The sequence below is a fragment of the Podarcis muralis genome, chromosome 5, assembly GCF_964188315.1.
Source record: "Podarcis muralis chromosome 5, rPodMur119.hap1.1, whole genome shotgun sequence".
NCBI lineage: Eukaryota > Metazoa > Chordata > Lepidosauria > Squamata > Lacertidae > Podarcis > Podarcis muralis.
Window position 1 is genome coordinate 95,475,196 of NC_135659.1, and position 13,437 is coordinate 95,488,632.

At 48.0% G+C, this 13,437-nt stretch overlaps 1 pseudogene across 3 annotated transcripts; it reads left to right on the top strand.

Annotated features, from left to right (window-relative positions):
* The first annotated feature begins 1,310 nt into the window (after positions 1-1,310).
* LOC114599768 (ammonium transporter Rh type A pseudogene) lies at positions 1,311-9,035 on the top strand (annotated as a pseudogene). 3 transcript variants are annotated; one of them, XR_013393042.1, is made up of 3 exons: positions 1,311-1,415; positions 3,571-3,645; positions 6,283-9,035. The product of XR_013393042.1 is annotated as an ammonium transporter Rh type A pseudogene, transcript variant X2 (transcript). The 3 variants fall into 3 exon arrangements; XR_013393041.1 differs by lacking the exon at positions 1,311-1,415 and adding an exon at positions 3,282-3,484; XR_013393043.1 differs by lacking the exon at positions 3,571-3,645 and having other exon boundaries at positions 1,315-1,415.
* The last annotated feature ends 4,402 nt before the right edge of the window (positions 9,036-13,437 follow it).

The following is a 13,437-nucleotide window of genomic DNA, read 5'->3' on the forward strand; positions in this document are numbered from 1 at the left end:
TAAAAAGCAGAGACATCACCTTGCCAACAAAGGTCCGTATAGTTAAAGCCATGGTTTTCCCAGTAGTGATGTATGGAAGTGAGAGCTAGACCATAAAGAAGGCTGATCGCCGAAGAATGGATGCTTTTGAATTCTGGTGCTGGAGGAGACTCTTGAGAGTCCCATGGACCGCAAGAAGATCAAACCTCTCCATTCTGAAGGAAATCAGCCCTGAGTGCTCACTGGAAGGACAGATCGTGAAGCTGAGGCTCCAATACTTTGGCCACCTCATGAGAAGAGAAGACTTCCTGGAAAAGACCCTGATGTTGGGAAAGATGGAGGGCTCAAGGAGAAGAGGATGACAGAGGACGAGATGGTTGGACAGTGTTCTCAAAGCTACCAGCATGAGTTTGACCAAGTTGTGGGAGGCAGTGGAAGACAGGAGTACCTGGCGTGCTCTGGTCCAGGGGGTCACGAAGAGTTGGACACGACTAAACAACAACAACAAATGGAGTTATCCGGCCCCCGAGCCATCTGAAGGCAATCCTGTATAGGGAAAGTTTTTTTTTTTAATGTTTAATGTTTTATTATGTTTTTATATATGTTGGAACCTGCCCAGAATGGCTGGAGCAACCCAGTAAGATGTGTGGGGTATAAATAGTAAAATTACCATTATGGAATGGGACATCCGTATTTTCATTGGGGAAAAGTTGGAGGTTATCCTGTGCACACCCAGCATCTTGTACAATCTGGACCCTCAGGCAATGGGAGTGAAAGACGAGTGAGTTAGTCCAGTGATCTCTCCAGGCCACCAACCCCTGGCATGCAGAAACATCTGGAGCCCAGAAACATCTGGAGGGCACCAGGTTGACAGAAACTGGTCTTCTCTAGCCAGAAATGTCTCTCCAGGGCTTCAGAAAGGGCCTTCCCCCCCCCCCAGCCCTATAATCATAAATCCCCTTTCAAAATGAAAATCTGAAAAGGCAAGGATCTGAAACTGGCCCCTTCTGCACGCAGAGCGCATTTTCGACCAGCGACAGATCCTCTTAATTTTCGAAATGCCAGGCTGCTTTGGCCAGGCTGCAATTGCAGAGCATTCCATCCCAATTATGATTTACAATGCTAATATAAACTAGTCCCTGACAACAGCATTCATATTTGAATTGCGGTCGGGGTGGGGAGATTATTTCTGCCAACTTCTAAGTGGTACTAACATCCCTGAAGCGCATTCCGGAGACAAACCGGCTCTGGAGTGCTCTCACTAATGACTGGCAATAGGTCAGAAGGAACCTGTTTAACCTGATGGGACGTTTATAAAAGGCCCCAGCGGAGCCGAAAGCGTTCAGAACAAGGCTGGCTCGGTTGAGGGTTTAAGTCCAAGACTTACTTCCCCATCCCTCTGGGAGAAGGCGAGGAGCTCATGAGGGCAGCGATCGGTATGTATCTCTGGAGAGTTTGATGATCTGCCTTTGGAATAGACACCAGAACTGAGTGGCATGGGATTAGGGACATCAAGAGCACATTTGGCTCTCAACACCCTCTCCAAGTGTCTCGATTTTCCAGGGACAGTCCCGGAATTACAAAGCCATTCCAGCTTTTGATTTGGTCCCAGGAAAAAAAAAAGAAGTAACTTTTTTAAAAAACCAAAAACTTCAAGGAAAGGCTCAGAAAACAAATATCCCGCTGATGTAGTTCAGAAGTGTCAACAAACCTAGGTTAAAACTTTATAAAAGCATTAACTCTTCAGTAGTGTTGATTCCTGCATTGCAGGGGGTTGGACTAGATGACCCGCAGGCCCCTTCCAACTCTGCAATTCTGTGTCATAGTAAATGTAGGCCAAATGAGAGATTCCGAGCCCTTACTGCATTATTGGAAAATACATATCATGCTCCATCCCAGTATATCCTATTGAGGCTCTGTCCTATAGTCAGTCTCAGACTCTCTCTCTTTCTGAGGAGAGCAGGTGGCGCTGTGGTCTAAACCACTGAGCCTCTTGGGCTTGCCAATCAGAAGGTTGGCGGTTCAAATTCCCGCCACGGGGTGAGCTCCCATTGCTCTGTCCCAGCTTCTGTCAACCTAGCAGTTCGAAAGCACACCAGTGCAAGTAGATAAATAGGTACTGCTCTGGCGGGAAGGTAAACAGCGTTTCTGGGCGCTCTGGTTTCCGTCACGGTGTCCTGTTGTGCCAGAAGCAGTTTAGTCCTGCTGGCCACATGACCTGGAAAGCTGTCTCTGGACAAACACCAGCTCCCTTGGCCTGAAAGCAAGATGAGCACCGCAACCCCATAGTCGCTTGAGTGGACTTAACCGTCCAGGGGTCCTTTACCTGAGAGCCAGTGTGGTGTAGTGGTTAAGAGCGGTAGTCTTATAATCTGGTGAACCGGGTTCGCATCTCTGCTCCTCCACATGCAGCTGCTGGGTGACCTTGGACTAGTCATACTTCTTTGGAGTCTCTCAGCCCCACTTACCTCACAGAGTGTTTGTTGTGGGGGAGGAAGGGAAAGGAGATTGTTGTCTGCTTTGAGACTCCTTAGGGTAGTGATAAAGCGGGATATCAAATCCAAACTCTTCTTCTTCTTCTTCTTCTTTTACCTCTCTCTCACTCCCTCCCTCTCTCCCTCCCCTATCCTCCTGAGGGAGGGCACATGCTGCAACTTGCAGGGGTATATATCTGACAGTGGTTCCCAAGAGTTTTTCCCAAACCTAACAAGGGTTTGAAGGAACGCGGGTGGCGCTGTGGGTAAAAGCTTCAACGCCTTGGGCTTGCCGATCGAAAGGTCGCGGTTCGAATCCCCGCGGCGGGGTGCGCTCCCGTTGCTTGGTCCCAGCACCTGCCAACCTAGCAGTTCGAAAGCACCCCCGGGTGCAAGTAGATAAATAGGGACCGCTTACTGGCGGGAAGGTAAACGGCGTTTCCGTGTGCTGCGCTGGCTCGCCAGATGCAGCTTTGTCACGCTGGCCACGTGACCCGGAAGTGTCTCCGGACAGCGCTGGCCCCCGGCCTCTTAAGTGAGATGGGCGCACAACCCTAGAGTCTGGCAAGACTGGCCCGTACGGGCAGGGGTACCTTTACCTTTACCTTAACAAGGGTTGCACATGATTGAACGTGGCCGATGTTCACCCCCTGAGCTACAGCTCTTCCCGTTTCTGTGAGATAAGTAAAGCAGCACAGGCGTGCTGGAGATGAAAGGGTTATGCTCCCTCTCTCAGCTGTATGTCTGATCGTTATCACCATGAATAGACACAAGGGGAGACTTTGACCTCTGGGGCTTGCAAGGCGGAGAACAGGTGAGGACAAATCATTTCTCAGTCCTTGGATGGGTTTGGTCACACCTGTTCAGCGATCGCTTGTAGGCTTTATGCCGGAGAGCCAACCCTCACATGGAAGTGGGATAGACAGTCAGGATCCCTCTCCCCTTTCCACCCATTGGCTATTCCCGGAAAACAGGGATCAGGTGCCGAATGTCCATATCAGTGGGCATGTCGTATTTATTACGAATCTGAGGTAAGCACTGTCTGTGTCCTTTCAAACCTCGTCAGAGCACTCTTTCTCCTCAAGACGTAACAGCTCCATTCCTCTTTCTGCAACAGGTGAAGCAAACCCCAAACTGTCTTAGAAGAGAGAACTGCCCGGAAGCTTCTGAATTTGCAAATTCCTGCTGTCAGGCAAGTAATAATAATAATAATAATAACAATAATTTATTATTTGTACCCCGCCCATCTGGCTGGGTTTCCCCAGCCACTCTGGGCGGCTTCCAACAAAGATTTAAAATACATCAAAATGTCACACATTAAAAACTTCCCTGAACAGGGCTGCCTTCAGATGTCTTCTAAAAGCCTGGTAGTTGTTGTTCTCTTTGACATCTGGTGGGAGGGCGTTCCACAGAGCAGGCGCCACTACCGAGAAGGCCCTGTGCCTGGTTCCCTGTAGCTTTGCTTCTCACAGTGAGGGAACTGCCAGAAGGCCCTCAGCGCTGGACCTCAGTGTCCAGGCTAAACGATGGGGGAGTCACAGAGGGTCACCTTCCCCACCCCTAGCGCTCTCAAGAATTTTCTGGGCCACGGTTCGCATCCTACGTAGCCATTGGTGACGCTGCCTGGGGCTGATGGGAGTTGCATTCCAGTAATGTATGACGGTGACCGAAATTCTCCGCCAAGGTGATAGAAATTCTGTCACAATAACAGCTGGATTTGGCAAGGGTGCATATCATTTGTTTCCTTATACCCTGCAGGAAACTCCAGGATTTGCAGTCTTAGAAAGAGAGAAAATTGTACTTTTGCATCCCTGTACTTTTCCGGGTATAAGATGCCCCCATGTATAAGACGCCCCCAATTTTGGGGGACTAAATTTAAAGAAAATGAGGGGAGATGGTCCAAAGTTGTGTTTTGTTTTGTTTTAAAGATATTTATGAAAATTTTCAAAATATTACAAAATGAAAAAAGAAAAAAGAAAAATACAAAATAAAAATAGTTAAAAAACAATTCCATCTTTCCATCGCTTATCTTTCATTTGCTTGTTTCCTGGACCTCCTCACACCTCCCTTTTTGTATTCCAATTCAATTTGTTAGTTCAGCAAATCCTTTCCCTCTTTGTTTATCCTAGTCTTTAATCTTAAAATATTGTAACATTAAATTTTTACCTGTTAATAATCCATTTTTTCATATTCCTTATAGTGTTATAGCTAAAAACCACTTAACTTTTTAGATGGTCCAAAGTTGTTGAGTGCACGCAGCTTCCCCTCCACGCCACTATCCATGTATAGGACAAACCCAATTTTTTTGACATCGTTTCTGAGTCAAAAAACCTTGTCTAATACACAGGGAAATACAGTATTTATTTTAAAGCCCTTCAGCATTTTAGTGTGCTTTAGTCCTAATTTTGTACGCAGTTTTGCTTAATGTGTACATTTATGCAAGCCATTTCCCCCTAAAAGAGTGTGTTTCATGTGCTACTTTCGTTGGCATAAGCATTTTTATACACACTATCCCTAATGCATTCATTTATGTGCACATTACCGGCTTGGAGAATTGCACTGCAGCATTCACAGGACTGCAGATATTGAAGGATAGATGCGTTTCAGTTTATGCTACTGTTTTGAGAAGTGGGAATTGGAGATGAGATTGCTGTTGCTCTCAGGTCCCGCTTGCATCTGCTTGAACCCCGTGAGGACAAGATTCTGAACAAGTCGGGCTTTAGGCCAGGACACACATACACACACCCAGGATTTTCTTAGGTCCTTAGGTTTATTTGCCATTTGTCAGTAACGCCAGAAGCCTATGCAACAGTGCACACACACATCCTGGTGGCAGCCTTGGCAGCCGCCAACGTTCGTATTTGCACACGTGTCTTTTAATGGTTCAAGAAATCGAAAAACACGTGCAGTTTGGGAGTGCTGCAGAAAAAGAACCTCAGTTGCTGAACAGTTCCGAATCTATCGCTGGTTAATGTTTAATGCCACTAATAAAATATAAAGTGACAGTACCTTAAACGCAGCATTTAGACCAGAGCATCAGATGTGGAAGTTATCAGTCTATTTTTTCCCCCATAGGTCTTCGCATATGGTGGTTAAAAAAAGAAAAAAGATTTAATATCCAATTGTGTTGTGTAGTGCTATCTCCAATCTAGCAGTGGGGCTGTGATGCATGACCCTAAGTGGCAAAGAAAGACCAGTAATAAATGTCATCATCATCATCGCAGGGATGCGGGTGGCACTGTGGGTTAAACCACAGAGCCTAGGACTTGCCAATCAGAAGGTTGGCAGTTCGAATCCCCGCAACGGGGTGAGCTCCCGTTGCTCAGTCCCTGCTCCTGCCAACCTGGCAGTTTGAAAACACGTCAAAGTGCAAGTAGATAAAGAGGTACCGCTCCGGCGGGAAGGTAAACGGTGTTTCCGTGCGCTGCTCTGGTTCGCCCTGGACACAGAATTGACCTGCACCTCCATGGACAGCTGTGAGTCCGAAATGAGGTGCGCAGCCTGGGAGTCATTTTGGACCCTTATGTTTCCCTCCCCTCATGGTCTTGATCTATTGGCTACTTTTAAAATGAGACTGCATTTTAAATTACATTTTAACCTGTATTTTAAATTGGTGTCCCCCCCCCCTAATGTTTTTACTGTGATTTTATTGGTGTTAGTCACCCTGAGCAGTGGCGAGGGAGGGCGGGGTATAAATAAAAATTTTTATTATTATTATTATTATTATCTGAAGCCAACAAGAATATGGCAGGCATTTTTAATTACTTCTGACTACAGCGCTTGCCAATGAACTGGCTGACCTTGTGGTTTTGCGTTCCCCTTTCTGCAGGATCTTCTTGGCGTCTCCTGCTGGAAGATGTCCAAAGTGTTCTCCACCAGCCTCCGCTGTCGGTTGCCTGCCTTGCTGTTCCTCTTCCAGGGAGCTGTGCTGGTGATCTTCGCCCTCTTTGTGACATACGATGAGCACACGGACGCCGCCAGGCAGCCTGCTGAGGCTGACCCATCCGCCAACCAGGTCTACGCCATCTTCCCCCTCTTCCAGGACATCCAGCTGATGCTGTTGGTGGGGTTGGGCTTGCTGCTGGCTTTCATGAAGGGCTACGGAGTCAGCGCCGTGGCCTGCAACTTCCTGCTGGCCAACTTCTCCACCCAGTGGGCCCTGGTCGTCCAGGGCTTCGTACACTACGGCCAACATGGGAGAGTCCACCTCGGCCTCTACAACATCCTCACGGCCGAGTTTGCAGCCGTGACGGTCCTCATCTCTGCTGGGGCTATCCTGGGCCGAACAAGCCCCATCCAGCTTCTTCTCATGAGCTTGTGCGAAATCCCTCTCTACGTGGCCTGCGAGTGGCTCATTGTGAGTTATTTCCAGGCAGTGGATGTCGGAGGAACCATAACCCTCCATGTCTTTGCTTGCTATTTCGGACTGGGCACTTCCATCGCTCTCTACCGGCCGGGATTGCAGCTGGGGCACCCTATGGAGACTCCATCTTACATCTCCGACCTTCTGTCCTTGGTGGGGACCATGTTTCTTTGGGTGTTCTGGCCCAGTTTCGTGGCTGTCCTCGCCCACCAAGGAGATGCTCAGCACAGGGCGGTGCTTCACACGTGGCTTACTCTCAGTGCCAGTGCCCTGACCTCCTTTGCCACCTCCAGCCTCCTGGAGAAGAAGGGGAAACTGAACCTGTGCCACCTGCAGAACGCCACGTTGGCCGGAGGTGTGGCCATTGGCGCGGTAGCAGACATGGTCATTTCACCAGCTGGGGCATTTGCCCTGGGAATTGTTTCCTCGCTAGCCTGCATCCTTGGGTTCAAGTACATGTCACCGTTCTTGGCCACTAGAGTTCGCCTCCAGGACCAGTGTGGAATCCACAACCTTCACGGCTTACCAGGTATCATTGGCGCCGTGGGCGGAATTGTAGCCATCTTGTTGGTGCCGGATGAGGCCTACGGACTTCGCCTTCACCAGGTCTTCCCTCAGCGTGGCCTCCTGCCATGGAACATCACCCTGGAGGCAACCTTGGCGGGGGAGAACGTGGGAAGAAGTGCCACGCAGCAAGCTCTCCACCAGGCTGCAGGTCTCGGTGTCTCCATACTCGTGTCCCTTGTGGGTGGCTACTTTACCGGGTTGGTTTTGAAACTGCCTTTTTTAGCACAGCCGCCTGACCAAGTCTGCTTTGACGACGCTCTTTATTTCAAGATCCAAGAGTCAACGGAGAACTCGAGTGTGGAGCAGGCTAGAGGGGACCTCCTGGTGCCCCTGAAGGACAAAGCTTGAGGGTCTATCTGCTTCTGCCTTCAAAGCAGAAATAAAACAACAGGGCATCGCTGAGTGGGAGAGTAACTTTTGTCATGGTTTTCCTGGAGTGCCGTGCTGTCGGGGCTGGAAGATCTGAAATAGGACTGTGTCTCCTGCTTGGAGGCAGATGGGACAATTGACCCAAACACAGAGGTAGCTTCTGAAGTGAGGGCAGCGAAAATTCAGCTAAGAAGCTCAAATCATATATATGACTGACACCTTTCTTTGGAAATTAAATCACTGTCCAGACTTTAATATTCAAAAACTTGACTTGCAGAAACTTATTGTTGAATTACAACATAATATTTACAGTCACATGCTTCTCCAAGCATGGGTTTACAGTCTCTTCTTCTAACTTCCAAAACAACTGCATTTTCCTCTTTCCAGAGCTCAGCACTCAGTTTTCTGCATCTCAGTTAGGCCATGCCGTGCAGCTCCTATGAAATATTTCTGCTTTCACCTTCTCCTGCAGCTTAGCTCTCTTTTCTTCCAAGCAGAGAATAAGCGCTCCAACACTCTATTCAACTTAGCAGTGTTCACAGTGGATTCTAAAACACAGTCATCTTGCTTCACATAAAAAGGGAGTCTCTCCTTCACTAGATACCTCCCATGTGACCAGTGTTAGCCAATCACATGAGAACGTCTAGAGAACTCTCTAGAATTCAGCTACCAACCCATCAGATTCAATCACATAGTAATGCATGCAAGCATTTACAATTTCGGTGAATTAAATCACTATACTAAACAGTAGCGCAGAGTTGTCAGCTGCTGGGGCATCTAGGTTGATTTCCCCTGACCATTTTAGCAGCTCCAAGATGAGTTGTTTTGGCCTCCTCTTGGACTAGATAAAATTACTAGGCCAGGGATTGGTAGCAGATACGGGTAGGCAACTTTTAGTTACCGCGGACATTTTTCATGGACATTTTTACTGTATTGGACTTGAAATAGCATACACACATACACACACACCTGCCCAGGTGTTAAGCGCTTTCTCTCGTCCCATCGACATCAGAGGCATGGTCGGTGGTGGGACAAGAGAGAGCCTTGGACCACATCAGAGAGGCCAAGAATCTTGTCACCTGGGCAGCCCAAGACTTCCATCCACACTGCCCAGACTAGTGCCCCAGGCAGCTCACTTCGGTGCTGCAAATGCAGCGGTTTGACTTCACCCCTGGAAGGATACTCCATTGTCTCTCAAGACAGATGGATGCCAACATACACATAGTCCAGGGGTCTGCAACCTTTAAGACAAAAAGAGCCACTTGGACCCATTTCCGATGAAGCAAAACTCGTCATTATAAAAATAAATTTTTTGACACTTTTTTATTATTTCTTTGTTTGACCCGTCAGAATTACTCCTCCTCATAGAAATAAACGTTAAATTAACAAGTTACCTTTTTGTGTGTGTGTGTTCTTCACTCCTCTTCAAAACAGTGACCAGCGTACATGCCCCCTTTCAATGCAGTGACCAGTGTATATGCCCCTTACAATGTAGCGGGCAGGCAGGCGGGAAGGTGACGTCAGGATGGTGCGTGACTAACACACGCACCGCCCCCATGCAACATCACAGCCAGTACAGCGCCCGCCACAGTGGGGAGTGTCGGGGCACACAAAGCGCCTCCTTCCCTCGCTAGTATCCGCCCCGGAGCCGCGGCAAAGGTGTAAAAGAGCCACATGCGGCTCCGGAGCCGCGGGTTGCAGACCCCTGACATAGTCATACCTTGGGTTACAGACGCTTTGGGTTGCGTGATTTCGGGTTGTGCACCATGCCGAACCCAGAAGTACCGGACCAGGTTACTTCCGGGTTTCAGTGCACAGAAGCGCCGAATCGCAATCTGCGCATGCGCAGACACGCGGGTTATGGGTTGTGAACACTGCAGGTTGCGAATGTGCCTCCTGCACCTATCACGTTCGCAACCCAAGCGTCCACTGTATATGCATCAGAGGGTGAGGAGAGTTGGGCGCAGTGTGTTGCGGATACTGAAAATTTGGCATGTGGCGCTTTGTTGCATGAGCGAGGAGGTCTTTGCGAGGGAGCGAAGCTTCCCACACTCGCGAGGCACCCCAGGGACTGGCCTGAGGATGCGTTGGCGCCCTGTCAGCGCTCTGGGAGATGCCGGGACGTTCCAGGTCCTCCTTGTGGAGCCAGAAGCCACCACCAAAAAGCAGAAGAGCTTCTGGAAGACGTACTCGACAACGGCGTCCCCCTCCGCTTGGCGCAGGGCCACGCGTGAGAGAAGGCCCGAGAGCGAGGCTGGGGAATCGTTAAGGCAAATAATCGCAAACAGACCCGAGAGCGGCCTGTGTTTGTTTTGTTAATTGTCAGCGTAAAATGCTGTGCAGAGCCTGACAAAGGAACACCAGCGCTGACTGCTCCACTTGGGGAAAAGAAAAAAGCATCGTTCTCTTGAAAAACAATCCCGTCTCCTTTCGAGGCAGGAGGCAACGGGGGGGGGGGGGGAATGCAATGCCATGGGGAGGCCTAGGGGGAGCGAACCTCAGGAGTCTGTGTGGTATATGGAGAGTACCAGAGGGTACGGAGGTGGTGCGTCAGAGGAAGAAGAAGAGTTTGGATTTGATATCCTGCTTTATCACTACCCTAAGGAGTCTCAAAGGGACGCGGGTGGCACTGTGGGTTAAACCACAGGGCTTGCCGATCAGAAGGTTGGTGGTTCGAATCCCCACGACGGGGTGAGCTCCCGTTGCTCGGTCCTTGCTCCTGCTAACCTAGCAGTTCAAAAGCACGTCAAAGTGCAAGTAGGTAAATAGGTACCGCTCCAGCGGGAAGATAAACAGCATTTCCATGCGCTGCTCTGGTTCGCCAGAAGCGGCTTAGTCATGCTGGCCACATGACCCGGAAGCTGTACGCTGGCTCCCTCGGCCAATAAAGCGAGATGAGCGCCACAACCCCAGAGTCGGGCACAACTGGACCTAATAGTCAGGGGTCCCTTTACCTTTAAGGAGTCTCAAAGCGGCTACCATTCTCCTTTCCCTTCCTCCCCCGACAACAAACACTCTGTGAGGTGAGTGAGGCTGAGAGACTTCAGAGAAGTGTGACTAGCCCAAGGTCACCCAGCAGCCGCATGTGGAGGAGCAGGGAAGCAAACCCAGTTCACCAGATTACGAGTCCACCGCTCTTAACCACTACACCACACTGGCTCACGCCAACTAGCATGGAATTGGTATCCATAGCACATTGTTTTACATGTTAAAGGCCCCCGATGTGATGCTCAAGGCTGCTAAGCAGAGATAAGAAAGACCCGTGTTTCAAATCCTGGAGAGACACGGCTGGTCAGGGGTGTCACATGGAAGAGGGAGCAAGCTTTCTTTCTCCTGCTCCCGGGGGTAGGACTTGAACCCATGGCTTCGAGTTACAAGGAAGGAGATTCCGACTAAACATCAGGAAGAACTTTCTGACAGTACTAGCTGTTTGGCAGTGGAACAGACTCCCACGAGAGGCGATGGACTTTCCTTCCTGGGAGGTTTTTAAGCAGAGGTCCATGTTATAGGTCGAGAGTCCGCTGTGGGATCCCTTACACTAGGGTGCTAGGTCTTTTCACACTTTTTTTCACCCTGTGTGCGATGCAGGAGAAATTCAAAGCCAAACCCATAAAACCCACGCTTTCCAAAATAATGCACATCTTGAAATACAGCTATCCTTCGAAAATTCGCACTGCTCTGAATTCTGCAAGGCAGTTTTCCGGCCAAAGAAGGTGTGCTAAAATGCAATATACTAGGGTCAAGTGTGCATGAAAAAAATATACGTATTAATGAAAATAAACTACAAAAATGCATTATATTGGGAGAAATCGCTTTGCCAACACTGGTATATTTGACAAAATTGCATGCAAAAAAAAAAAAAAAAAAAAAAGGGTGTATATTAAGAGAAATTTGCACTAGATTGCTGGTGATTTTTTTCAGGAGGAACTTTAAAAAAGGGGAAAGCAGACAGCTGTGGGAAAATGTAGAGAACTGAAATATCAGAAACTGAAAGAAACCAGAATAGACAGCTTCACCCTTCGACCTATGTCACATAGCTATATCTCTATTTTACCACTGGAGGACAAATGCTTATTGGATTACATGTTTATGCAAATATCAAAAAGTATTGTGTTGAAAGTGGGCAGAAAAATAAAACAACAACAAAATAAAAACCCTTCACTTGGGCACAAGACAGCCCAGCTTAATAATAATAATAATAATAATAATAATAATAATAATAATAATTTATTTATACCCCGCCCATCTGGTTGAGTTTCCCCAGCCACTGTGGGCGGCTCCCAATAGAGTGTTAAAAACAATACAGCATTAAATATTAAAAACTTCCCTAAACAGGGCTGCCTTCAGATGCCTTCTAAAAGTCTGGTAGTTGTTGTTCTCTTTGACATCTGGTGGGAGGGCGTTCCACAGGGCGGGAGCCACTACCGAGAAGGCCCTCTGCTTGGTTCCCTGTAGCCTCACTTCTCGCTTTATTGGCCGAGGGAGCCAGCATACAGCTTCTGGGTCATGTGGCCAGCATGACTAAGCCGCTTCTGGCGAACCAGAGCAGCGCACGGAAACGCCGTTTACCTTCCTGGCAGTGCTTTCCGGCAGTATTTATCTACTTGCACTTTGATGTGCTTTCGAACTGCTAGGTTGGCAGGAGCAGGGACCGAACAACGGGAGCTCACCCCGTCATGGGGATTCGAACCGCCGACCTTCTGATCGGCAAGTCCTAGGCTCTGTGGTTCAGACCACAGCCCCACCTGCGTTCCTCATGAACTGTGTAGCTCCCTCCTCAATATAAGCTTCCCCCACTCCCTCTTGGCCTTCTCTTTGGTCTAGGAGACAACCTGTCGCAGACCTGGATTAAAAGCCCTGCAAGGGAGCTGTATAAAACCCTGTTAATAAGCTTGTTAAGCCAGAGAGACTGTGGAACTCACACCCACAAGAAGGAGTGAGGGCTGCCAGCCTGGGTGGCTTTAAAAGAGGATGAGGCAAATTCACAGAGGAGAATACTATTTTTTTAAAAAAAAACGATCTTTATTAAAATTTTCAAAATATTACAAAATGAAAAATGAAAAAATAAAAATACAAAATAAAAATAGTTAAAAAACAATTCCATCTTTCCATCACTTACCTTTCATTTGCTTGTTTCCCGGACCTCCTCACACCTCCCTTTTTGTATTCCAGTTCAATTTGTTAGTTCAGCAAATCCTTTCCCTCTTTGTTAAATTTTTACCTGTTAATAATCCATTTTTTCATATTCCTTATAGCGTTATAGCTAAAAACCACATAACTTTTTATCCAACATCATTCTAACATTCATTAATTTTACAATATTTCTGTAGGTAGTCTTTAAATTTCTTCCCATCTTCTTCTACCGACTCTTCTCCCTGGTCTCGGATTCTGCCGGTCATCTCCGCCAGTTCCATATAGTCCATCACCTTCATCTGCCATTCTTCCAGGGTGGGTAGACCTTGTGTCTTCCAATACTTCGCAATAAGTATTCTTGCTCCTGTCGTGGCATGCATAAAGAAAGTTCTATCCTTCTTTAACACCAATTGGCCGACCATGCCCAGGAGAAAGGCCTCTGGTTTCTTCAAGAAGGTATATTTGAATACCTTTTTCAATTCATTATATATTGTCTCCCAGAAAGCCTTAATCCTTGGGCACGTCCACCAAAGGTGAAAGAATGTACCGTAT